Source organism: Ambystoma mexicanum, chromosome 4p (genome assembly GCF_040938575.1).
Source record: "Ambystoma mexicanum isolate Mex_15411 chromosome 4p, UKY_AmexF1_1, whole genome shotgun sequence".
Classification (NCBI taxonomy): domain Eukaryota; kingdom Metazoa; phylum Chordata; class Amphibia; order Caudata; family Ambystomatidae; genus Ambystoma; species Ambystoma mexicanum.
In genome coordinates, this window is record NC_090927.1 from 132,951,104 (window position 1) to 132,978,514 (window position 27,411).

Genomic DNA, 27,411 nt, shown 5'->3' on the forward strand with positions numbered 1-27,411 from the left:
CAATCCTTAAACTTCAACCTTTCAGAAGCCAAGCGTGAAGGTTGAGCGATCTGACCTCTGGATGGAGAACCTGACCCCCCTCCCGTGAGAGCAGATCGTCTCGGTAGGGAAGACGGCATGGAGGGCAGATGGACAAGTCGAGAAGGTCCGGTTACCACGTTCGCCGGGCCCATGCCAGAGCAATGCGGATCATCCGGGAACCGAACCTCCTTAACCTCTGCAGCACTTGCGGAATAACGGGGACTGGAGGAAAGACATACAGCAGTGGGAAGGACCACTCCACCACGAACGATACCCCCTAAGGCTCCTCTTGGAGGAAATTCCAGCGAGCAGAACCTTTCGCACTTCCGGTTGACACTGGTGGTGAAGAGATCCACTTGTGGGGTCCCCCAAAAGGCGAAGATCTCCAGGAGAATCTCCTGAGCCAGCTCCCACTCGTGAGAGATCGTGCTCTGCTTGCTCAGAGCGTCCGCCGTCTCATTTTCGTCCCTGGCCAGATGAACTGCCAAGATCGAAATTTCCTGCTGGATGGCCCGGAACCAGAGCTGCATCGCCTCTCTGCACAGAGGAAGTGACCCTCCCCCCCCCTTTTTGTTGAGGTAGTGCATTGCCACTGTGTTGTCCGTCAGAATCAGGACATTCTTCCCTCTCACAGTCGGCAGAAAAGCCTTCAGGGCAAGTCTGATGGCCCTCAGCTCCAACAGATTGATATGGTGTCTGGACTCCGATGGTGACCAACGACCGCCAACCGTCAAATCGTTGGCATGAGCTCCCCGGCACCCCTGAGGGATGTGTCCGTCGTGATCGTCACCTCCGGCCAGGGTAGCCAAAAAGGAGCCCCCTTCATCATATTGCCTTCGACGGCCCACCACAGAAGGTCCTGGGCGACCGAGAGCGGCACCTGAACGGGATCCAACATCCTGCTGGAGGACTGTGACCACTGCATCTTGAAAGCCCACTGCAGAGATCTCATCCGAGCCGTGCCTCTGGCACCAGAAGAATGCAGGATGTTATGAGGCCGAGCAACCTCAAGAACTCGAACGCCGGGAGACTCTGGGCCTGTTGAAACTTGTGCACCATCTGCAGAATGTGATGAGCCCTCACCTGGGGACGCGAACACAGCCCCAGAGATGTGTCGAGCACTGTGTTGGCGTCAAGTGGAACTTCTTTAAGTTGAGGGAGAAGCCCAGCCTGTGAAGGGAGTGGCAGGTGACTGACAGATGATACAGGACTTGCTCAGGGGAGTGTGCCCTGATCAACCAATCGTCCAAGTAGGGGTAGACGTGAATCCCCACTTTCCTGCCACCACCACCATGAGCTTGGTGAACACCCTTGGGGCGGAGGTCAATCCAAACGTCAGGACCCGAAATTGAAAATGCGAGTCGCCAACCTCGAACCTCAGGTACTTCTTGTGCTTAGGATGAATCGGCACATGAAAATTGAGGTCGAGAAACACCAACCAGTCCTGAAGTTGAAGGGCCTGGAGGACTTGAGAGAGAGTAACCATCTTGAACTTGTCCTTCCTGAGGAGCTTGTTCAAACCGCACAAGTCCATGATGGGTCTCAATCCCCAGTCTTTCTTCGGGATAAAATAATAAGGGGAATACCATCCCTTGTTGGTCTCCGTTACAGGCACCAGTTCTATGGCGCCTTTTTCCAGCAGGGATTTGATTACCTGCGCAAGGAGCGGATCCCGACTCTTCAAAGAGACATTCCTTGGTGGATTGTCATGAGGCCTCTGCCGGAAAGGAAGACAATAGCCGTGGGCTATGATCTCCAGAACCCACACATCTGCAGTAATGGCACGCCATTCTACAAGATGCTGCGCCAGCTTTCCCCCAACCGGCGAACCATGGGACATGGCCTCATGACTGAGCTGAAGCGGCTGCAGCATTGCCTGAGGGTAAATAGGCAACTGCCCGGGCGGCCTTGGCACCTCGAGTAGCTCGTTTTACACCTCTGGCACTCCTACGGTGGCCCCTTTGACTTGCAGCCCCTCTCGATCTACCAAAGGAAGAGTAGTATCGAAAGGAACCTCCCCTCCATTGCTGTCCCCTAGGATGAACAGGCAGAGGTTGGCGAACTGCAGCGCTCAACGACTTTGCTGCAGCTTTGGAGGTCTGCAACCTCTCAAGGCTCTCGTCAGCCTTGCTGCCAAAAAGAAGTTCACCATCAAAGGGCATGTTGGAAGCCGGGCTTGCACATCAGGAGCAAACACCGACTTCCGCAACCACGCAAATCTGCGCATTACGGTGCTCGCCGTCATGGACCGGCTGACACAATCTACCATGTCCAGACCCGACTGAACGGATTCACACATGGCATCCTTGCCATCCTGAACAAGAGCAAGAAAGCCATCCCGTTCCTCCCCTTCGGGAATATGTTCAGCCACCAAAGAGACACAATTCCACAGCATATGAGTGAAACGTGCTAAGGCACACACGGAGTTGGCTGCCTGTAAAGCCATACCCCCTGAAGAAAACACTTTCTTTGCCCAGTCATCAAAACGCTTGTCGTCCCTATCAGGAGGGATAGTAGGGTGCGACGCCTGTTTTGCTGGGGCCATAGCCGCCTGCACCACCAAACTCTCCGGAGTGGGATGCGTAGTCAAGTAGCTGGGGTCGCTACTGGCTGGACGGTATTTTTTCGGCAAAGACTTGCCCACTGCCGGGAGACTCTCCGGAACAGTCCAAGCCACTGCCACCCTTCTTCGCAAGGCCATATGGAATGGCAGTACCGGGTCAGTTGATGGACCTTGGTCCAAGATATCTGTCAGGTCCTCCTGCAGAAAATCCCCTGGTGGCGCAGACCACCCAAAGTATTGTGTCACCCTCGACATGAGGCACCGGTACGAGGATTCAGCATGCATACCCGGCTCAGGCCTGCCAAACTCAACCTCCGGGGAGGTGTCCAGATCACTGGCATCGTGCAAAGACTGACGCAGGTCTTCCAACTGGCTACGACCAGATAATAGGTCATCAGGAAACTCCTCATGAACCAGACCTTCATTAGACCCTTCATCCACCTCAGATATATAATCAAGAGGCTGGAATAAATCCCTGGATGAGGGCACAGAAAAAGGCACGTATTTGGACTTGGCCAAAGCCTTCCTCGAAGTTTCCACCGGTCTACGGGGCACCTCCGATAAAGCCTCCTCGAAAGGCATCGTCATCGATGTCGAACGTGGCGCCGACGAAGTGTCCTTCCACGGCCTCGGCGCCAATGGCGTCCTTGAAAGCGGAGCCTCGAGAGAGTCCCTCGACTGCCTCGGCGCCGAAGATGTCGACGTCTTCTTAGAAGACCTCACAGGCTCCGACGGTCTCGATGGCGTTGAGGACCGGGACCTGGAGCGGGCATGGCTAGAGAGATCCACCTTGTCCGACCGGGACCTCGAAGGTTCCCGGTGATCGCGCCCGAAGGGTGGCTCTAGCACGTTCCCTGCCAGCGTCTTTCGACGGCGCGGACGGAACGGAGCCCTGCGACTGAAAAATCACCAACATCTCCTTACGAAATGAATACCAATCTGCAGACGAGGAATGCTTATTGGGACAAGCAACCCGTCAACGGGCAGAGTCCTTGGATGAGGACAGGGAAGGTGACCGGTGATGGCGCTTCCGGGAGTGCCTCGAAGAGGCAGAGGAATGGCGGTACCCACTCCGGGACATAGACACCTTGGACTTACGCCGACGATGCAGAGAGTCTCCCCTCGAATCGTCAGTCGAAAGCCCAGTGGATTTCGACTTCCGGGGCTTGGACACCTTACTGACAGAAAGCTTCTTCTTACGCAAGGCCTTCGATGTTAATGACTGGCAATCGTCACAATCGTCCGTGGCATGGTCATCACCGAGGCACCAGAGGCAGGCGGGTCCGTCAGCGACATCTTGGAACCACAGTCCCGACCTTCTTGAAACCCGGCCGCGGGGTAGAAGAAGATGAAGACATCAGGAAATCTTCACAAACAAACAGGTTCGAAGAAACGATAGAATAACTCAGAAAAACCGAGGCATGCCGAGATCTCCGAAGCAAACACGTTCGCGGAAAAAACGGAACTGAGGCTACGGGCGATGTGCGTTCTTCTTATAACATCCAGTGATGTGTGGTGATTACCGGTCATAGATATGGAATACGTCGGAGGAACCAATCCCCTCGAACGTGGAAAACTGAAGTTGGCACGCCACAAAATAGCCCTCAAAACCGGCACTTTTATCGATCCCTGTTCATATGATCTCTCCAACACCATTCTGCATCTCGAGTTGTGCCACAGAAAGCTCCGGCAAATAGTGTTGAATTCCCGAAAGAAGGCTTTGGGTATATTATATGGAACATATGTAAAACAGTGGAGCAATCTCGCAAGTACCACCATTTTTAACAGTGTGGCCCTTCACATTAATGAGAGCGGCAGCTTAGTCCATTTTATTCACCGCCTTTAACGTGTTTTGTACATGTTCTGCTTCAGGGTCGTGGAAAATGTCTACCCCTAGGTATCTAAATGTGTCCTTTTCCCATTTAATCAGTAACTCAGGTAACACACTCTGGGGTCTCCTCATGTACCTTGCAAGCGGGAAAAGACATGACTTCTGTGCATTTATTGAGATCCCTGAAAGGTCCGCGTAGCGCTTGAACACATCCAGTATATTGTAAGTTGGTCTCTGGGTGTTGTAGATAGAGAAGCATATCATCCACATACAGGGAGATCAAGTGTGTACAACCCTGTATTTTGATGCCCGCTTCATGATATTCTTTCCGTAAATGTAGCGCTAGCGGGTCTAAGGCTACTATAAATAACATGGGAGACCACGGACCGCCCTGTCTAGTACCTTTGCTTGAACCTCATTGTTCTAATATAGTTGTACCTGTCTTGACTTTTGCCATTGGGTTGTTGTATAGCAGCTTAACCCATTTAATATATGTAGGTCCAATATCAAACCCTTTCAACACTGCCAGCAGCCAAGGCCATCTAACAGAGTTGAATGCCTTGACTGTATTCAGCGAGGTTACCGCCATTACCGCTGTCTTGGGTATGGTCAATGACATGATGTAATCACCTTAAATTACATGTAATATTCCTGTTTGGGACATAACCTGACTGATCGGGTGTATGAGAGTCTGAATTACTGGCTTCAACCTGTTCGCCAACAGAGCTGTCAATATCTTCCCATCTTGATTGAGCAGCGAGAGGGATCTGTAAGAACCACATTCAGTGTCAGGTTTGTTGGGCTTCAATAATGGAACATTGATTGACTCCCTTAATGACAGCAGAAAAATGCCTTTATCAAGCGATTCGTTTAGCATTGGCAAAAGCGAGGGCACTGTCTCTGCCATGAATTCTTTATAGAACTCACAAGGTAGGCTGTCCGTGCCAGCGGCCTTAGCCGTTGGAAACCCCCCTATAGTGTGTTCCAACTCCTCTATGAATATGGGGGCTTCAAGACTGTCCACCGCTTCTGCATCTAGCTTTAGAAGATCTATCTGCGCTAAGGCTTCTTCTATCTCCGACTCATGGGTTTCTGACGTTTCCACATATAACCTCTTATAAAAATCATCAAAACATTTGTTTATGTCCTGTTGTGTCTCACGGATCTCCCCACTCTCTGCTGCGATAGCGCGAATCATGCTCCGCTCAGTTTTGCTTTTGTATAACCGGGCCAGTAAGCATCCTGGTTTGTCCCCTTCAGCATGCTGCTGTTCCATATACTTCCTATAGCTAAATTTGCCTAATCTATCCCAGTCTTATAAGCACTTGAGCTGCAGGGCAATGCCTCTCGAGCCCTCTCGCTGTTTAGATCCCCCCCGATCATTCATGGCGTCTAGTTTACTTTCCGCTTTACGTAAGTCACTCTCTATCGCGGCCTGAACTCCATTCGCCTTGGCAATCGCAGTCCCCCTGATCACCACCTTGAAGGCCTCCCATAATGTTCCCGCTGATGCTACACTTCCCGTATTATGTGTTAAGTACTCCTGAACCCACTCTCTTGAGTAGCTGGTTTACAGAAATAAGTGAAAAGAGTGAACTAATACAGTTGTGAGGAAGTAAATGTTGTTTGATTGAGTGTCAGAACGGGCTGCTTATTTGAGCCAATTCATATTTGTGCTTACTGGACTGCAGGGTTAGTTTGATCTGATTGCATTATTCAGTTTACTCCCCGAAGTACGGTTGTGACTTCCAGACCTCGTTAAAGCCTAGAAAAAGACTGAGGTCGAAACTCCTGTTGGCTGTCCTTTGACAATTGTGGTTTTTCTGCACAGTGTGGATGTGTACTTGTACAATTACCTGATTTTATGGGTCATAAGGATATAGGTCAAATAACGGTTTGGGATTCTCTGACTGACAACCAGATATTATCCCTGTGCCTTAAGTGGTAAGTGGCTAAAGGGAGAGTATCAAGGAGGATATGGGTTTTATAGAATACATCTTGGCACTTAACTGGGAGATGCAATTGTAAGGCAATGGCCCTCTTTAATCACAATACGCGATCTTGCTCTTGAACTTTCAAACTAATGTCCTTCCCTACCTCTCTTTGAATTACAAACTACATAGGAGATCCTCAAATTTTATCGGTTGAGCTGCATCCCACTCTGACACCATTTGTGAGATTGGCATCATGGAAGAAGACACAGACAACATATTCAATGTATAAAAAAAGGCTTTTATTAAAGAAAATGTCAGGATGGAGTAAGGCCTAACTTGCCCTACCTAAAAGAACAAAGGAAAGTCTGTGTCAGTAAGATCAACTGAAAAGTCTGTCTGTGTCCAAACCTATGCTTGCCCTCACAACTAAGACAAAACAATGTGTAGGGATGTCGACCATAAACTAAACAGTGTTCCAAAAGTTACATTCTGAGCTATTTCCAGCTCGGGTTTACTCTTCAGCTACTTTTCCCCAAATGTCAACAGGTTCATTACAATAGTTGTGGAAAACTGCAGTCATAGGTCAACCTATGGCGAGTCCAAATTGTTAAACTGGTAGATAGTTGTCTGCTGTAAAGAGTGTTACTTAGTTAGGTCATCCTAAATGCGCCAAATACGGTATTATGAATACAACCCATGCAGTATTTAAGGGTGTTCAGAAGACAATTTTATTTTGCTTGTCTTGAAAAATCGAAGAGTGGCTCAATAGTCAAACGTTCCTATGGTTTCAAAAACATCATCTGTATTCTATAGAATAACTGAGTTCAATTTGATATTTTCTCAAATTGTGCTTCAGTAGTCTGTCTCCTTTGCGTGGTTCTCAATGCTTAGGAGTTCTTTTAGACTCTTATGTCACTTGAATATATTGATTTTGATTTGGTTGAGTTGTTTCTCTCGTTTGGTCTTTTGTAATCCCATACATTAATTCTCATGAATGTTGTGTTCAAAGCTTGTGTCAAAGGTTCCTCTATTTGTATCCACCGGGACACATGTTTCCCCACTATATCTAAAGAGGATCATCAGGAGGATTTGTTGGGGATTTCTATAGTAAAAGGAAAAATGGTCTACTTTTAATAGTGATGATACTGCTGGATGAATAGTAATAACAAGGATATATTGCACTTACTGTTATGCAGAGAATAAAGTTAAATTGTGGAAAGCAAAGCAAAGGAACACTCACCCAATTTGTAAGTTCCTTATAAAGTTGCAAAAATTGTTGGGGCGTGGCTACGGTGCCATGTGAGAGGACGAGTCTGTGGAGGAGCTCCTGATGATCCTGTACGCCGCGGACAAAAACGGGCGAGAAATGAGGCGCACGGCGCTGAAAAAGTAGGAGCAGTCGTGTGAAGTTCCACCGCATGCATGTGGAACGAATCGCGACGAATGCAGCTGGCACGCAGAAGATAAAGGCAAAAACATCAGCCCGCATCTCGCCGGATTGGGATTCAAAATGGCGGCCCATCGGAACAAAGAAACGGGTAGGCGCCGCGGAGGCTTGGCGTCCGATCGGCGCTGATGTGGACGCCGACACCGTGGGATGTGCGAGGCCAAGTGTACATAGATAGAGGCGCAGACGGGCGGAGATACCGGCAACTGTTGGGTAGACTGAACAATAGCAATCGGCAATCGTGAAGTGCCCCCCATGCGGAGACGGCTTGAGGCGAGTGCGGGACGCGGGCAGGCTGAGGTGCTGCAGACGAAGAGTGCGAAGATGATCGCATACGCTGGCCAAGATACATTGTTGCCGGCGCCGATGGGATTCGGCAGTGACGCGCGTTCCGTGCTTAGACCCACGCGAGGTTGCAACGTTGTTGCCTCGAACTAATCTGCTTGAGCGGAGAAAAGTTAAGCTCCAGGAGTCCCGGAAAACTACGCCAGGAATCATTTTATGGCAAAGGCAGGGAGATGCCCTTGGTGCCATCTGTTTGATTCCATCGGAGAGGGAGCCCCATAACGGAGCCCACCTACAACACGCCTGTTGGCCTGCTGATAATGGGGAAGAGCAGAGGAGCCCGCAGGACAGGCCACGTAAATACTGCAGCATAGGGGGCCGCACCAGCCCCCGGAGTACACCGCCTGAGGGGGTTGAGGCAAGGTGATACTGCATAACATTGGTTCCAAGCACGAGAAATGGCCTGCACTGCAGACACTGGACGTCACTCGCCCCGAGAAAGGTGAGAGAAGGTAGCGAAAGCTAGGACCTGCAAAGTCTATAGCAAGGGGCAGTAAATAGCCGAGCTCCGTGCAGGCAATAGGCCGCAGGCGGAGACACGCCTAGGCACATCACCAAGAAACAGTGTCGGCGGGGGAGTGGCCACCATCCGCTTGGGTCACACAAAGCGGATCGCCCCCTGAATCTCAAGGTTTAACGATAGACTGTTGTTAACGAAATGGCCAGTAAGCCCCCGAGAGCGAAAGCTAAGCAGCCTACGCTAGATGAATATACCAGAACGCCGACTGGCCCTGAAGGAATCAAGAGCAAGGATAAGACCCCAGCAGGTGGAATGATCGCCGTGAGTACAAATCATGAGGTCCTGGAAGCAATCGCGGACTTGAAGGCGGCCTGGGAGTCCAAGCTCCAACTGGCTGTGTCGGAATTGAAAACAGCGATGGAGCGGCAAGTTGGGGCAGTACAAGAAGATGTGAACCTCCTCAGGCAAGATGTCAGGACTCTGGCGGAGCGCACGGAGACCCTGGAAAAGGAAATGGGCCCGACCACTGCAGACTGTGCTGCACACAAAAGGGAGCTACATGCCGTGGTGCAACGATTGGGCAATTTGGAGAGCAGAGCTGATGAGGCAGAAGGGCGCGCTCGGAGAAATAATATTCGTATTGTCGGACTGCCGGAAGGAGCCGAGGGCCACAATCCAACGGAGTACGTGGAAAATATGCTGCTGCAGGAAATCACCGGGGGGATCCTATCACAGGGATTCGCTGTGGAAAGGGCGCACAGGGCTCTGACCAGGAAGCCACCTCCGGGTAGCCCGCCCAGGCCATTGATTGCCAAGATTCTGAATTATCGGGATCGCGAACGAATCCTTGAACACTTCCGTAAGGGGGGAACAATACAACGGGGTGCGGCAAACATAACTGCTTATCCGGATTACACCCTGCGGGTGCAGCGAAGTCGCATGAACTTCGGATCGGTGAAGAGGAGATTGCGGGAGGCGGGCTACACCCAGCTAAATTAAAGGTGTTCCACGGAAGCAGGATGCTGTTCTTTGAAACTCCAGAAGACGCCATGGGGTGGCTAGACATGCAGAGCTGCCCCCAGGAGCCGGATATCCAAAAGCAAGATGCAGTTTGACGGGACGAGCAGAGGGATGGAGTTAGCTGGATTGAGATCTGTGGGACTTGATTATAGTCATTGATGTGGCTAGGCGGCTGGCACACTTCGGCTGGTGGAAAGCACGAGCCGTGCGCACGAAAAATGCTATGTAAGGTAGGAGTCTCCCGAGACCGATCTCTCTACCCCCATTTTAGAGGTTAGTTAGGTCACTGTTAGTGAGGTGACGCCCTGCTGGGTTCTCAATTGGGTAGCCAAGGGAGAGCCAAACGCGGGAATGCCTGAGATCCAGGGATGGAGCTGGGCAGTTAGTTGGGTTGGGGTGTTGGGGTGTTTAAAATACATATATGAGCCTGGTGGGCGTTCTATTACAGGGAATCTGTTTGGTGTGAAGGGGAGGGCCGGGGGGGGAGGGGATGGGGAGCAATTGACAGACCATGGGTGATCTCAAAATATTAACCTGGAATATTAGAGGGCTCAACAGTTACCTGAAGCGAAATAAGGTTATGTTGTACGTGAGGCGACAGAAGATAGACATCGCCTTGTTGCAAGAGACACATCTCACGAAGGAGAGGTTGGAAGTGGTGAAGACGAAATGGAAAGGAATAGCGGTGGGCTCATCGTATTCTGCTTATGCAAGGGGAGTGCTTGTGTGGATAGCGCCGCATGTCCCATTTAAGATGATTGAAGAAACTGTAGATGCAGAAGGGAGGCTAGTCATAATCAAAGGGCTGTTAGAAAACAGAGAAGTATGTATAGTGAATACTTATGCCCCAAACCAAAACACGGCGGCATACTTTAAGACGTTGTGTACTAAGCTGAGTGCGGGGGTGGGGACTGCGGTGGTGTGGGGAGGGGACTTCAATTGTGTCTTGAACCCAAAAATAGATAGGTCGGACGGGGGGGCGGCTAGGCTCAGCCCAGCGGCCAAGGTGTTGCAGGGATTGCTAACAGACTTTGGCTTGGCTGATGTGTGGAGAGTGAAACACCCTGAGGGGAGACAGTATTCGCACTACTCGGCTCCGCATCAGCTATACACGAGACTTGATTATATCTTTGCCACCCCGGACGTGGTTACTGAGAGTACCCACGCAGAATATGAAGCTAGGGTTCTCTCGGATCACTCGCCCCTGGTCCTCCGGTGGCAGTATTGCCCCCCCAGGGCGCGAATACCAACATGGCGCCTCCGTGCGGAGGCGCTCAAAGACTTGGTTTTCAGGGAGGATCTGAGGGAGGAGATTATTGCTTACTTCGAAATGAACACTGGCAGCGTGCAGTCAGCGGGCACTCTATGGGAGGCCTTCAAAGTGGTGATGCGAGGGGTTGCCATTGCTAAGTCAAAGGGGTTGCTGGGTGGGGTCATGGCTGAACTACAAGAGGCAGAGACTGAACTAGAGAAGAAGCTGGAGGGAGAGGAGGCAGACACGAAAGAAATATCTAGACTACAGCGGAAGTGTGCGGAATGCTGGGACAGGCTCTGTAATCTAAACTACAAAAAATACATAGAAAGGCAACATGCGGGAGGAGATAAAACGGGCCGGCTCCTGGCGTGGCTATATAAGAGGGAAGCCCCCAGATCCCCGATTAGAACTGTAACCGATGAGGAGGGTGAGACAGTGGATACTCAGGAGGGAGTAAACGGGGCATTTGCGAAATATTATACTGCCTTATATGTAGATGATGGGGATAGCAACCAAAATGAGATTGAGGAAGTATTGGAGGACATAGGCCTGCCCAAGGTGAGTGACGAGGAAAGGGAGGAACTTGATGCACCAATCACTCTTGAGGAACTGAAAGAGACGGTGAGGCAGTTACCTACTTGTAAAGCCCCGGGGGCAGATGGGTTCCCTAGCGAATTCTATAAAATATATCAGGAAGAGGTGCTTCCACCCATGCTAGACATGCTTAACGAGGCATTTGAAGTGGGACGGCTGCCGGAGTCGCTTAGAGAGGCGATTATTATACCGCTCCCCAAACCCAATAAACCAGGACATAGCTGTAGCTCTTATAGGCCTCTGTCGATGTTAAATCAGGACAGTAAGATCCTCACGGCGGTCTTGGCTAATAGAATGCGGAGAGTGATTGGGAAGTTGATTCACCCTGACCAAACAGGCTATGTCCCGAGTAGAAACATCACTCACAACCATAGACGACTCCACCGAGTGGTCGAATGGGGATGTGGACAAGATAGCGAAATGGCAATTGTGAAGGCGTTCGATTCTGTGAAGTGGCCGTGGCTGCTGGCGGCCCTGCGGGAGTATGGCATGGGGCCGGGTTACATTAAATGGGCTAGAATGCTATATAGCGAACCGTTAGCTAGGGTCCGTACGGGGGCAGTGGTGTCCGAGAGATGGCAGCTAGGCAAAGGCACTAGACAGGGATGCCCGTGGTCCCCGATGTTATACATCCTGGCCCTGGAGCCCCTAGCGATATACCTCAGACAACAATATGAGCTGATTGGCATTGAGATAGGAGAGGAAAAGCATCTCATCTCCTTGTACGCGGATGATCTGTTGTTATATTTAATGTATCCGGAAGAGAATCTTCAATATGTCTTGGAGGTGATGGAGCGGTACGCCAGACTGTCTGGTATAGCAGTGAACCCCCAAAAATCTAGTCTATTCCCGCTGGGGAGGTACGTGGGAAAGCCTGTGGGGAGGCTACCTGTGTTGCAGATCCCGTGGGTGGTGGGCTCCTTCCGCTATTTGGGGATAGACGTATATCACTCCGTTGAGGAGGAACACAGGCGCAACACTGAAATTGCTATAGGAAAAATTGGAAAGTGTATGAGGTTTTGGGAAAGGTTGCCCCTTACGATGATGGGCAGGGGGGCTATGCTTAAAATGGTGGTCCTGCCCCGACTTTTACATTATTTCAACAATATCCCTTATATGATCCCTAGGACGTTTTTTGCTAGACTACACAGCTTGTGCAGGGACTTTTTGTGGCATGGCACCCGACACAGAGTTGCATTATGGAAACTGCAGAACTTTTATGAGAAAGGCGGTATCAAACTGCCCAACTTCGAGGCTTATTATGTAGCGGCACAACTGCAGTACGTAGCCAGGTGGCTCTCTGATGAGGAAACCCCGGAACACAGATTGCTCGCGAGAGATTGTGCTCCTTTTTACTTGCGGGAAATAATTTGGGTGGCTAGCTCTGAGGTGAGGGGGCGCCCTAGGATGCTGTGGTTGGGATGGAGCATGTGGCGCCGAGCCTGCCGAATGATGGGGGACCCTTTCCCTTGTGTCCCGCAGGTGCCGCTGGTTGCACTGACGAAGGGAGATGGGCAATTGAGGGTAATCATTAGGAATTATTGGGAGTCGGTGGGACTAGTCACCTTGGGAGACATCTGGCAGGAAGGGGCTATCGTGGAGTTGGGGGAGCTAAGGATGATGTCGGGACTGCATAGTGGGCAGTATATAACTTACCACAAGATAGTACAGGAGATCCTGAGTAGGTGGCCCGAAGCCAGGTTGGCGGAGGAACCGAACACCACCGTTGAGGTGATATACGACACTGCAGAGGGGGGACATGAAGTGTCCAGGTTGTACGAGATGCTGATGATTGGTATCGGGAAGGACCTGAGACACTTGAGAACAGAATGGGAAACAGAGATGGGAGCCCCGATGGAGGATGGGATGTGGAAACGGGCTATGGGATATCATAAGAAGGTGTCGAGAAATGCTAGGTTCAAGCAACTACAGCTGTACATGACGCACAGGGCCTACATGACCCCTCGGAGAATATCAAGGTTTAGAAATGTTGGGCGCCAGGCTTGCCCTAAATGCGACGAGGAGGATGCAGACATGATACATATGTTCTGGGCATGCCCAGTAATTGGAGCCTATTGGGGGGAAGTGGCTCTGAAGTTAGCGGGAAAAGGGATCACACTAGCAATAGACTCGGCCTGGGCCTGCCTGTTGGGGGGGTATCCCAGAACGCGGAAGTACAGACATATTGAAAAATTAAAAGACCTAGCATACGTGCTTGCGAAACGCAGGATCGCCATGGGGTGGAAGAAGTGCCAAGGGCCGCGAGTGGAGGTGTGGTGGAAAGACCTGCAAAAATGGGCTGAGGCAGAAACAATTGTGTGGCAAGAAGCCAGTGGCGCTGGGGGTGAAGAGGAAACGGGTTCTTTAATGGCATGGAAACTGCTGATAGCCGAAATGTTCGGAGCCGCAGTGGCCCCAGCAGGATCTGAAAGCAGTGAGACCCCGACACATGAAACAGATATCGAAAGCAAGGAATAAACAGGCTCATATGGGGGGAGGCGGGGGGGAGTGCAGTGTTTATGTTGTTTCTGGTTTTATGTTTATTTGCTGTTTAATGTATTGTTTGATCAAAATAATAAAAATTATTTAAAAAAAAAAAAGTTGCAAAAATTGTTGTTGCTTGTTTTTGAAGAGGTTAATCCTGTAAACAAGGAAATGTATCTTAAATTGGGGTTTTAAATCTAGTGAGGGATGCAGTATTTCTTGCTGATAAATATTGCGCTATGGATTCAATTGTCCAAGTTGCAAAAACGTGTGATCCACATTCTGGATCGCGTCATGTTCAATTTACCTTCTTTTGGACTCGAAGTAATAAACATCCACACTTTTATAAAGGTCAAGATGCCCTTCCCCAAGTTCAATATAGTTCAGGGGCAGCATGTCTCAGGGTTCCCTTCCCTAGTTCAATATCAAAAGATGACACAAAAAGAAGTATCTTAAAGCTCTGTCTTCATTTCAATAATTTGTTACAACTCAGGGTTCCCTTCCCCAAGTCTGGTATGCACCAATGGTGATTTTCCTTTTTATGCAACAGCAAACGTCCTTTTTAGGTATTGGCTATTTAGGTTCTCAGGTATTGGCGCAGTTGTTAGGCCATACAAGACACGCAACCAGGAACCTTGTATTCACTTTCAACAGTTCTTTATTCAACAGGTAATAGTTCTCTGGTCTAGGCGCAGTTGTTGGATCGCACAATCCACCCATCAGAGGTCACGCAACCAGGAACGAGTTCTCCTTGAGTATTTCAATATTCAGCCAAACAAGTGGTTTCTCAAATGCAGCTCCACAACGTTAATATACAAGTGGTTTCTCAACCTTAACCTCAACTCCAACTTTGCACTCAGAATCTTTATTCAACTCAATTTCCTATTTGCTTTCAGTTCATTCCTCAATATTTAGCAGGTTTGTTCTTTGCATTCAATGTGTCATTCAATGTTAGCAATTGTGCTGTCTCATGCAGTTTAGTATTATAAATGAATAGTCTTTGCCTTTCCTTTCACTTTAGTATTCAATATGCGCAGGTTTTACTCATTTCATTCAGTTCAGTATTCAATAAATGCAGCATAGCGCATTTCATTCGATTCATTATTCAATAAAAGTAAGTTTGCTTGTTTCCGTAATTCAGTATTCAATAAATGCAACTTTGCTTCTTTCATTCAATTCAGTTTTCAATAAAAGTAACTTTGCTTGTTTCATTATATTCGATATTCAAGAAGTGGAACTGATCCTTACATTCATGGACCGCTACTATCGTCACTATTATCCAACCAAGTAAACGTACAATTGTGGAAGTGGACCGAAACACAGAGTGAACATAAGAAGCCATGGCAGGAGAGTATAACAGGCAATCACGAGTATGTGAATACAAGAAGCCCTGCCAGGAGGGTATACCAGGCAATTGCAAGCGTCTGGATACAAGAAATCAAAAGAAGGAATATTAGAACTGTGTTGACCAGACAAGAAGGAGTACAATCCTGACAGAAAGTAAAACCAGGAATTCTGAGAGAAACAGAATTACAAGGGTAAACAGTTTTATATGCAACAGTGTTATTGTGCACCAAGAAAGGCACAAGGAACTGTTGTAGAAATAACTATTTGTTTAAAAGAGGAATCTAGAGGAAGGAGACCACCCTCTGGAACAAGTACTCTTTATCCTTGGAGAACTGTTTTTTTTGTTGGAACTATTTATTCTTCCTTTACGAACACTTTTTCTCAAAGCCTCAAAAGTTAAAGGCATCATCCCTTTTTTACCTTCTAATTTAATTTATTTATAGTGTGAGGGTCAGAATAGAACCTTTGGAGACATGGACAGTTTTGATGTTGACATCCTGACAGACAGATCCTTAGTTTTGATTTAGGTAGGGAAATTCCTCTTAGAGCAGCCTTTTCCCAACCCTTTTATTTTACAATTAGTCTTTAACCAAAAACATGGAAAACTTGTGTCCGAGTTTTATTCCTGACTCTTCAGAGTGGCGACGCAAACAATGGGTGACTCCTAGCTATCTTTAATGCTGAAGCCAGACAAAGAGGCAACAGCTTGCAGATCGTATCGCCCGATCTACCTTCTTAACGCAGACGCCAGGATCTGTGCGAAGATCTTGGCTACGTGTCTGACAGAGCGTCTTCCCGCCATGATCCATCTCGATCAGGCGAGTTTCATTATAGGACGTAGCACACACAAGAACATAAGAAGGGTTAGTAATGCAATGTAGTTGGGACGTGTTTGGGCGACTCCACTTACTTTGTTGGTACTGGACGCTGACAAAGCCTTCAATAGAGTGGACTGGGGGTTCATGAAGCGGACCTTACAAAAGTATGGTTTTTTTTCCCAATTTCACTGATTGGGTGATGGCCCATCATGGTTGCCTGAAGACTAGAATCTCTATTAGCGGTTGCTACTGAAGTTTATGCCTATTCTTAGAGAACCTCGCCAGGGGAGTCCCCTTTTTCCATTGATCTTGTGCTTGTGATGGAGCCTCTGGCTTCTTGTATTCATGCCGATTCACGTATTAAGGGTTTGCACATAGCTCGAACGAACAAGGCTGCTTTATATAACAATGATGTCATATTCATGTTGGCAGACACTCCAGAGTATCTTCAGGCAGCCATGTGGTTTCTGGCTGAATTCAAAGCAGTATCCAGTTTTGTGATCAACATGGGGAAGTCCAAGGACCTAAACAACATAACGAAGTCCTCAAATGCTATGTCTCTAATACAACGTGACTTGGCATTTCAATGGAGTGACCGAGAATTGCACTATTTGGGGATCAACTTGACCCTGGTAGGTACGGATCTATACAGGACAAACTTTAAACCGCTTTCTAAAGCACTAGCGGATGACCGGTCCAGGTGGGCCAAGCAGGAGATCTCCTGGCTTGGCCGGAACACAGCCGTTAAGATGAATATAATACCTAGATTATTGTATTTTGCACCGGCTCTTGCGGACCCTGTTACCAGTGCTTCACTTCGGTCACTACATCGAAATGTAATTAGTTTTATACAGAGAGGTAGCAAACCGAGAGTTAGTAGGCAGATCCTTCATGCCAATAAGTACTGCGGTCGGTTGGGCCTCACGATTCTCCGGTATTATGGTGCTGCGGCCAATAGCTCTGGGCTATTTTCATGGTTCAGGGAAATGGGGGCAGCGCTCTGGGTGGGCATGGAGCAGTCGGTGATGAATTCCCCTTGTCAACCCTCCCTCATATGGCCGATTTAGACAGATCACGCAGGGGGCTGCTCCTGTTCTCCACCAGGTCCTCGCTTTCTTACTGGGATGGAGCGATCACGCAGAGGGGCGTTCGGTGGGCTTGGGTCCTTTCCCTCTGTTTTTTCGCAATCCTCGGCTTGCTCCCGGTTACAGAGCTGGGTGCCTTCACGCAATGGAGGAGGGGCGGTTTAGTGTGACTCGCTCAGCTATACCAAGAAGGTTCCCCCTTGACCATTGCTGAATGCAAAATCAAGTTCCATCCTCCCTAGACTGGGTGTTTCATTTCAGGTATTGCCAGCTCCACCATTGGATTAATGACTATGACCAGAGCAGCAAGTTCTAGACCCCGTCTGGCCTTAGAACTGTCCTTTCAGGATGGAGATATGTCTAAGAAAATCTCTAAGGTCTGACCCCTCAACTTGGTTTGCGTACATGGCCCAATGGGATTGAGACCTAGGTTGTCCAATATCTGACGAATATTGGGCACAAATTTGGCAAAGAGCAGCAACCTCACTCAATGTGTTACCAACAAAGAAAATTCTTCTACTGTGCTGTATACATGGTACTTGTAGCCTACCTGCCTAAATTTGATGCTACAATATCTCTCCTCTGTTGCCGGGGGTGTGGCAAAGAGGGGAATTTCTTTCACGTGTGGTGGGACTGCCGTTTGGCTCAAACCTTCTGGCAGGTGATAGTCCTTATAAGAGATGACGGGCATGGCTTTGTCAATTGGACTATTCTTCTGGGGGGCCCAGTCGAGTCAATTTACCCATTGAAACTGTAGAGCGGCTTCGGTTTCTCAGTCATTGTTGGCCGCCTGCATGGTTCTGGCCAAATCTAGGAAATGCAAGGAAGGTCCGCAGGTAAGCGTATGGTGGTATAAAATCTGGGGGGTGGCAGCAGCTGAAAAGGTAGGGGCTTTGCTTTAAGATAAATAGGCTAAACACGTCTCTACTTGGCGCCGCCTACATGACTACTGTTAAAGATACCCAGCATGCTCAATCAAACCCCAAATGTTATGCCATTTCTCCCAGATATAAAATACTTGTATCAAAAAATCTCATCAAGAAGAACTAACTGGATACTCAATATTAGTTTAATCCCCTGTCAACTCAGGCATGATTCACATTTTCAGGTATATGTTCACTCATGGTTTGTTTTATTTGTTCTTTTTATCATGCCTTGATTATTTGGAAATTGATTGAAGTCTTTTAAAAAATACCTTTAAAAAACACCATTGTTTTTTCCCTAAAATACAGGGGGTCTGATAAACACCTTTGATCTAAAGGAAGCAAGCTCCTTTTTTGGGCTTCCAATAATGATAGTGGGCAAGCTCCTAATCTAGATAACTGTAATTTGGGAACAGCCAACAAGTTTCACAGGAATGCAAAGTTGTATGAGTTTCATGATTTTCTATCTTTGAGATAAAATATGGCAGCTGTGATGAATCCAATGAGGTCATCACTCCTTTCCTGAAGATGGCCTCTCATGTGGCCAATGGACAGCAGCTGCTTCCTGATCCTGACCCTGGGGGCAGCTATTTGAGGGAGAATCACATGGGGAGAGGCGACCCTCGGGGGTGGCGCGGGTGAAACATTATCAGATGACACATGGCATCTGCCTTTCCCTTTTAGGGATATCCCCTCCATTTCACATGCTTTGATGGCATATTGTATTCCCCCTCAGCAACCCACAAAACATCTTGACAATATCCTTCAATATTCTGAAACTAACCTACTGAGAAACTGACACGAGGAAGAGGGCAATCAGAATGAAGATTGCTCAACTGAAGCAAAAAAAGCAGTCTAGTAGTTGGAGAAATCCTTCAAAGATGGAACAGCTGAGCAACACAGGGAACCGACCGGCTAGCTTACGCCTGGTAAACCAAGCTGTCAGGAGGACAGATGAGCACGGAGGCACGAGAGACTCGTGGAGGAAAGGAAGGAAGAGAGAGCAGATGTGAAGTAGGAACCAAACTGGAGTCGGAGAAGCTACGGAAGCCGGTCATGCACCGGTGAGCCCATACTAAAAGGATGGGCCTCCGGGTGGGAGTCAGAGAAGGCACTCCTAAGCCCAAGTGGGAGATGAATCTCTACAGCTTGCTACTTGGATAATCTTCATAGTCCCAGTACTTGGGGAAAGGAAAATACAAGTGCCCGGAATGGAAAGGGGAACTTGGAGAAGCGAAATAACCCGTTGGTCCCGAAGCTGCTGACTGTTGTGTTTAAAACCCTGGAAGGAGAGTACACCAGGCAAACAGCGAGTCTAGGACGTGCACCCATAACGTTGAAATGAAAAATCCTGGCAGGAGAGTATACTAGGCAAGCTAGAGAATTGAAGTAAAGCAGAAAGGAAGAGTAAATAACTGTACAACAGACCTAGCAGAAGAGTACACCAGGCAAGCTAGTGAATAGAAGCAAAACAGAAAGGAAGAGCAATACCTCTTCTTGAAAAGAACTGTACAATAGACACGCCAGCAGAGTATACCAGGTGTTGTGAGAGTCTGGAACCTGCACCCAAGAGGGAATCCAAAGGAAGAGACATACCCTTAGGATTTTGAACTGCATTGCAGGAGTAGAAAACATGGGGAAGGGAGTCATTTTCCCAGGGGCGAATTACAACACTAAGAGGAAAGAGTTATCCTCCTGGGCTACAGGTACATGGTTATTTTCTTGGAACATTTTACTTTGGTGAAGAGAAACCTGGGGAAGGCAGCTATACCCTAGAACTGTGATCACTATCGAATGGAGTTTTCTGTTGAATGTTCATCTTTTGTGGAACTTGAAGATTTGTGCACTGTTTCAATCCAAAGACATTTTCCTTAGCACCTTATAGTTATTTTTAGTGTATGAGGGCAAAGATAGGATTTTGGACACAGGACATGTTTGCTTTGGACATTCTGACAACAGACAGACCCTTTGTTCCGGTTGAGGTAGGGAAATAGGTTCCCTGGCCCAGACAGGCAGGCCACCGGTGCAGCTATGGGGAGACAACATCCCGGCGACAGGGGCACACCCGCACCACAAAAGGAAAAGCACACAACCACACAAGCTCCCTCGACAGATACATCGAGGAAGCAACAGACTCCAACGGGCCCACTGAAGTTTTGACGATACCCACTGATCATCATGATCGGTCACCCTCCCGCAACCGCCGCCACGGCATGTGTCCGGACATTCCACCCATAAGGGCGTCTCTACCAAGAGCGCTGACACGCCTCCTAAGAGCGTGTCAGCCCAAAGGATTTCGGTGTGGCCGCAAACCTCGACAAAGCCTACAGAAGCATCAAACACGTCCCGATCCACTGGAGCTGCGCGAGACTCGCGCCCATTGTTTCGGCGGCAAATAAATCTAAAGACCGGTCCAAACATCGAGAGGAGTATTCAGAAGGGTCACTGCCCCTCTCTAAGGCTATAGCTGATAAATCTCAACCTCCTAAAGACTCCTGTCCTCCATAAGAGCCCTTCTCCCCTGCACACCCCTCTGGTTCATCCCTATGGACCAGAGTTAGGTTTGAGGGTTATATGGACAAACTTTCAAAGTTTGTTGACTTCTCTGAGAAATGTATTACCCCAAAAAGACCTAGGGAGGATTCCTGCCCTACTCTTTCTAAAGTTCATTCCAGTCTATTTCCCCAGGAAGTTTTAGAACGCTCAGAACCTGAAGAGGTCTGTGGACACCTATAATCAGGAAGAACATCCTTTTGAGGACAAACCAGACCAGTGCCCAGATTGGGGTCAAGAACGGCCGGTAGAGGAAACACCATGGTTTTCCCCCACTACAACTCCAGATCCAGACGTCCTTTGTCAAACCGACCCTCCTCACTTCCTCAGAGGCAAGCCTCACCCATTGATGATCAAATGGCCTTCAACGCAATCCTAAAGAGGGCTGCAGACCATTTTCAAATTGTCACACACGAGGCAGTACAGTCCCCCTGCAGCAGAGCCCCAGACCTCCAGCAGCAGGCCCAGGTAAGGCCACGAGACACCCGCACACCCAGGCTCCATTTAAAAAAAAGAATTAAAAAAAAAAGGCAACTGCGCTCTCTAGCGCTTCGCCCGACCCTGCCTTCTTCCTGGTTTCCCCGCTCCCTCCTTCCTCCATTCCACCCACCAGCATGTTGATTGGCCGCTAGGGCCTCCTCAGAGAAGCAGTGGGGAGCTCGTCCCCCTGCAGCAGAGCCCCAGACCTCTACCACCAGGCCCAGGTAAGGCCTCCCACCTCCCCTGATTGGCTAGATCACTGGCCATAAGTGACCCTCCCAGGGCAGCCCTCTGCCCGTCGCAGCCCTTGCGGCTAAGGGCCCTGAGGCAAAGGGCGGCTCCAACAAAGGCAGCTCCAGAGAGTGTCTGCAGGGGAAGCCAGTGAAGCCAGCCACCAACCGAAAGCAACTAAAAAAGTTGGTGTGGCATGGGTGGGGAGGAAAGCAATCACTCTACTCCAGAAATCCCTGCCACTCTACATTACCTTACAAAAACATAGACTACAGGGCGAACATCACTTATATCACTCTTACTTAGATAGAATTGTAACCATCAGCCTACGTCTATCCAAGACAGGATTGTAATTTTGCCTTGTGTCACATCTAGACATATTTGTGAATATTAGCATGTGCCACACTTAGATGGAATTGTGAATGATAGCATGTGCCGCACTTAGATGGAATTGTGAATGATAGCAAGTGCCACACTTAGCTGGAATCGTTAACATTAACCTGCGTCGCATCTAGATAGAAATGGGAATGTTAGCAGGTCCCACACTTAAATGGAATTGTGAATGATAGCATGTGCCACACTTAGATGGAATCGTGAACATTAGCCTGCGTCGCATCTAGATAGAAATGTGAATGTTAGCATGTCCCACACTTAGATGGATTTGTGAATGATAGCATGTGCCACACTTAGATGGAATCGTGAACATTAGCCTGCGTCGGATCTAGATAGAAATGTGAATGTTAGCATGTGCCACACTTAGATGGAAATGTGAATGATAGCAAGTGCCACACTTAGATGGAATTGTGAATGATAGCATGTGCCACACTTAGATGGAATTGTGAACATTAGCCTGCGTCGCATCTAGACAGAAATGTGAATGATAGCAAGTGCCACACTTAGATGGAATTATGAATGATAGCAAGTGCCACACTTAGATGGAATTGTGAATGATAGCATGTGCCACACTGAGATGGAATCGTGAACATTAGCCTGCATCGCATCTAGATAAAAATGTGAATGTTAGCACGTCCCGCACTTAGATGGAATTTTGAATGATAGCATGTGCCACACTTAGATGGCAATGTGAATGATAGCAAGTGCCACACTTAGATGGAATTGGGAATGATCGCATGTGCCACACTTAGATGGAATCGTGAACATTAGCCTGCGTCGCATCTAGATAGAAATGTGAATGTTAGCATGTGCCACACTTAGATGAAAATGTGAATGATAGCAAGTGCCACACTTAGATGGAATTGTGAATGATAGCATGTGCCACACTTAGATGGAATTGTGAACATTAGCCTGCGTCGCATCTAGACAGAAATGTGAATGATAGCAAGTGCCACACTTAGATGGAATTATGAATGATAGCAAGTGCCACACTTAGATGGAATTATGAATGATAGCAAGTGCCACACTTATATAGAATTGTGAATGATAGCATGTGCCACACTGAGATGGAATCGTGAACATTAGCCTGCGTCGCATCTAGATAGAAATGTGAATGTTAGCACGTCCCACACTTAGATGGAATTTTGAATGATAGCATGTGCCACACTTAGATGGCAATGTGAATGATAGCAAGTGCCACACTTAGATGGAATTGGGAATGATCGCATGTGCCACACTTAAATGGAATTGTGAACATTAGCCTGCGTCGCATCTGGATAGAGATGTGAAGGTTAGCATGTGTCACACTTAGATGGAATTGTGAACGATAACAAGTGCCACACTTACATGGAATTGTGAATGATGATAAGTGCCACACTTAGATGGAATTGTGAAAGATAAGTACCACACTTAGATGGAATTGTGAATGATAGCATGTGCCACACTTAGATGGAATCGTGAACATTAGCCTGAGTCGCATCTGGATAGAGATGTGAAGGTTAGCATGCGTCACACTTAGATGGAATCGTGAACATTAGCCTGAGTCGCATCTAGATAGGATTATGAGTGTCAGCATGTCCCACACTTAGATAGAATTGTAAATGTTACTTACCTATGTCTTAGATCATACCTCAACCCAAACTTTCACCCCCATATCACTATGCTTACTCTCTACTCTACACCATCACTCATTTAGAGTACAGCTATACCCCTCAATCAAATTCGGCCTAGCTGCTCACATACGAAAATTACCCCATAAACACCTCATCATGCTAATAAAATGCAGCTATATCCCATGACAAACCGGCCTAGCTGCACACATAAGCATCCTTCTGGTCTAACGCAGCCAAAACCCAGTCTTGGTATCCATCCGCCAGACTGCACACATTCATCTGATATCAATAACACCATTTCTAAATGCTAAGATGCAGCCATCATCAGGCCATTACGCCAGCTGCACACATAACTGGTGCACCCAAGCACCCTACGACACCTTATTCTCTCAACTGACCTGGACTACGGTCCCCAAGGGCATTCAACCTGCCAGCGCTTTGAGGTCATACCAATGATATATAGAGCGCTATATAAATGCCAAATAACATAGAATAACATAGATTAGTGACAGTGAGGCCTTTCCCAAACTCCATTATTATTTCAATAAAAGTTTGTATACACAAACATATGTCTTTTGTCCCTGCGCCTCATTCCTGGTTCCTCACATAGCTAACCCAAGAAAAGATTTGTGGACCACGGAGAGGACGTTGAAGAGGGTTTTTAGAGTAATTGATAGTAAGTGGAGGGTTTCAGGAGTCCCCTTACTGAGTAGTAATGGGCTGACTTAGTACTATCTTAACTGTGCAGATTGCACCAACTGCAGATGACCAAGAGCCTATTTATGGAGTTCCAAACAGGTACCATTGGCATAATCAAAGCTTGAAATGACAAGTGCAGTAATGATCAGGGCAACATCAGCTAAGTCAGTCAGTAATGCTTTTTGGGCACCTCGGGTGCTGAAGGGAAGAGTTGGAGCTGGAGTAAGAGAGGAAAAGTACAACCCTGTTAAGGTCATTGTGGAACTATCTTTCTCTTAATTTAACTTACAGAGCTTCAGAATGTCATGGTTAACGTAAATGTCTTGCCTTTACTTAGATGGATTGACTAGAATTGGAGCCAAAACATGCTCCTCGTGAGAAGATAATTCAGTTTTCTTGAGACGTTTCTATCGTAGTAGCATGAAGACATATAATGATCGCAGGTAAAGGCCCTTAAAATGTTTTGGACTTCAACTCCTATCAGCCCTAGACAGAATAGTTAGTGTTCAAAGATCATGGGAGTCGAGGTTCAAAACATATGGAGGGCCACATAATAAGGAACAAGTGTGTAGTGACTGATGATCGTCTCTACAAACCATATATGTGAGTAACCATATATAAAATACAAAAGATTACAACAAAATCTGCATTCAATCTCCTAACAGATTCAAAAGTAGATGAATTGCTCTGAGCACACAAGCACACCAGGTCAGCGTTTCAAACAGGACTGCTAAACGGATTCAGAATGTCAAAGACGGACAGAATATAGCTTATAGATATGTTAAAAAAGAAATAGGACCATTAAAGTAAAGCGTTCTTTTAAAAGTTGCCTTAAAATAAATTCAAAATGTAGAAAACTTACTTGGAAAGTTCTCCTAATCTAGAAACTTTATCAGCAAATTACTGAAGTTCTGTAGTTTCATAAGCCAGCTGTCAGGCACAGTAAGCCTATCCAGGCAGAGATGAGGTTCATTTGGACGGTGTCTGGATAGCAGAGTCTGGAAATGAGAAGTGTGTCACTAGTTAGCAATTTTCTAAAGCTCCCATGCAAATTACAGTTTTCTTAAACTCGTGCCTCTGCCCACTCTGTGAAATCTATGTTGTCAATGCATTGCAAGATGGTCGAGTAGATATGAGAGCATAGATCCCTGAAGCGACTCACTCTTCAACATGATTTATTTTTCTGTATGGAATTCTAAAGCACTTCACCCTCAAAGTGCAACCAACGTTTAGACCATGTTATGATACCACAGGATTGGTCAGGTTTTAGAAGCCCTCCAGATCCTAATTTTCATAAAGATAAGTTTGCTTTAAGCCGTCTCCTTCTTCCTAACCAAATCTAGATATATAAAAGTCAAAAGTTGTGTGTGGGTTCGAGTCGCAAATCCTTGTTCCTTATACAATTCCACACAGTTTCACCAATCTGCACCACATTTTGAATACTTACCTGTTATGACCATCTGGACATTACTGGCTACATGGCATTTAGACACCCCACCCCTTTCCCCGGATTTCAGTAAAAGTCAAAATGTGTTTGTGGCTTTGCGGCCTGCCAACAAAGCCGTAAACCATGTTCACCGGGAAGGGAAACAAAAAATGCATGAGAGGTGAATGGACCTGAGAGGCGAAAGTGAAGGTGGGTAGCATTCCATAAGTTTCCAGATGTTTTGCCGGATCAGGTGAAATTACTTTGAGAGGATTTTTGCAAGATGGTGCCTGCCGACGAAGCTGTAAACCATGTTCACCAGGAAGGGAAAGATCATCCCGACATGAGGCACAAAATTCGAGGTCCCTATGGGGGACCAAGTTTCAAGGCCCTAGGATGTACGGTTGACAAGATATTTGCACCGCAACGCAACAAAATGTACCATGGCAGAGTGAGTCGGGACAGCGGCCTATAGAATCATTCATTTTCAACAACTAATGTGTTATCATGTGTCTATAGAACCTGTTCGGAGAATGGGTACATTTGCTAGTAATAATAATACAAGATATTTGCTTCAGTTCAAATGGAAGATCCTTCTACATTTTTAACCCTTACACATAAATCACATGCCTAAAGTTGCTTTTTGAATTTGTGGGCCACTAACACGTTTTGGTAATAGGTAATGTTATGCCGTACATGCCAACATGCCATATTCAATTAGGAAATGAGTCCAACCCGGTTTGAATTTTGGGAAATCCCAGCATTCAGATTGAGGGCCCCAGAGTACAAATAAAATCCAGGATTGAATTATCTTCCCCCAATTGGAATGGAGCAGGTACCTAGTGTTTTAGAGTAGGACTGAAAAGATTTGGGCAGCTACTAAATGTGCTTGTAGAGGCCCCTGTGAGATTTTGACTAAGCCTCCACATAGATAACAGCACACAGGCACTACCTGGTCCGTATTAAGTGCATTATAAAAGTGCTTTAAGTGCAATTTCTCTGCTTGCCGCAACACAGTATGCTTTTCTTATCCACGATCTGGGACTTTGCTCTTAAACAAGGATTACTCCTTCAGCCGCCCCTTGCTATTTTCAATTATCTCATAGAGTTCACCACAGGCACTGGCGCTGAGAAACTATTATATGTATTTGCTGTAAAACATTCTTAAGTTTCTCCACAGACAACAGCGACAAGTCGTGACCCCTTTTCTAAAGCCACACATTCACTGGAGTATGTGCATCTCATCAAATGAGTTTATAACCAATGTATTTCAATGATGCTCGCAACCAGTCCACATACCTCTCTATGTGACTATCTAGGTTTAAATACTCTCATTTCTTTTGAGAAGTTTTTTTGGGCCACCTTACCTTAATGACAGTCTCTTAGACGGTTTCTAATTTATCTTAATACTTTTGGAAACAAGACCTCCAGAACTGAATCCAATATTAAGTTTGTACGTCAAGCATATAAATAACTGAATGTCTGGTTGGAGGAACCTACAAATGTATATTCCTGTGGACCATTTATCGATCATTCCATTATAAAATTATTCTGTTGATGGGGATCGAGGTTAGAAACAATCTCTTTGCAGAATCTGATCTCTAAAAGAATTATGCTTGTGGATCCAAAGGCTTGAGATCTCCCACGACTTTGCAATCAGCTGGCAGATAGAAGCAGCTCCACCCCTGTGCTCTTTTTCCAAGATCAGATTAACTATTGCGATCAATTTCCAGAAGACAAAAGCATATGGGGCAAACCTGCAAAAGACATGCAAGCCATAATTTCGGACCACTAAATGAATTTAATGCACTCCCTTCTCCCCACTAAGGAAAACAGTCTTATGTCACAGCAGCATACGCCCCACACAGCTAAATATATGCGCTCTTGGT

The 27,411-nt window shown here is 47.2% G+C and overlaps 1 protein-coding gene across 5 annotated transcripts in view; it reads right to left on the reverse strand.

The window, feature by feature from the left end:
* Positions 1-27,411, reverse strand: part of DTNB (dystrobrevin beta) — a 1,559,893-nt gene that overhangs the window by 1,404,757 nt on the left and 127,725 nt on the right. For all 5 annotated transcript variants that reach the window (XM_069605562.1, XM_069605560.1, XM_069605566.1 and 2 more), the window contains exon 2: positions 24,959-25,094. The gene's annotated coding sequence lies outside the window, so the exon portion shown is untranslated. The remainder of the gene's footprint in view (positions 1-24,958; positions 25,095-27,411) is intronic.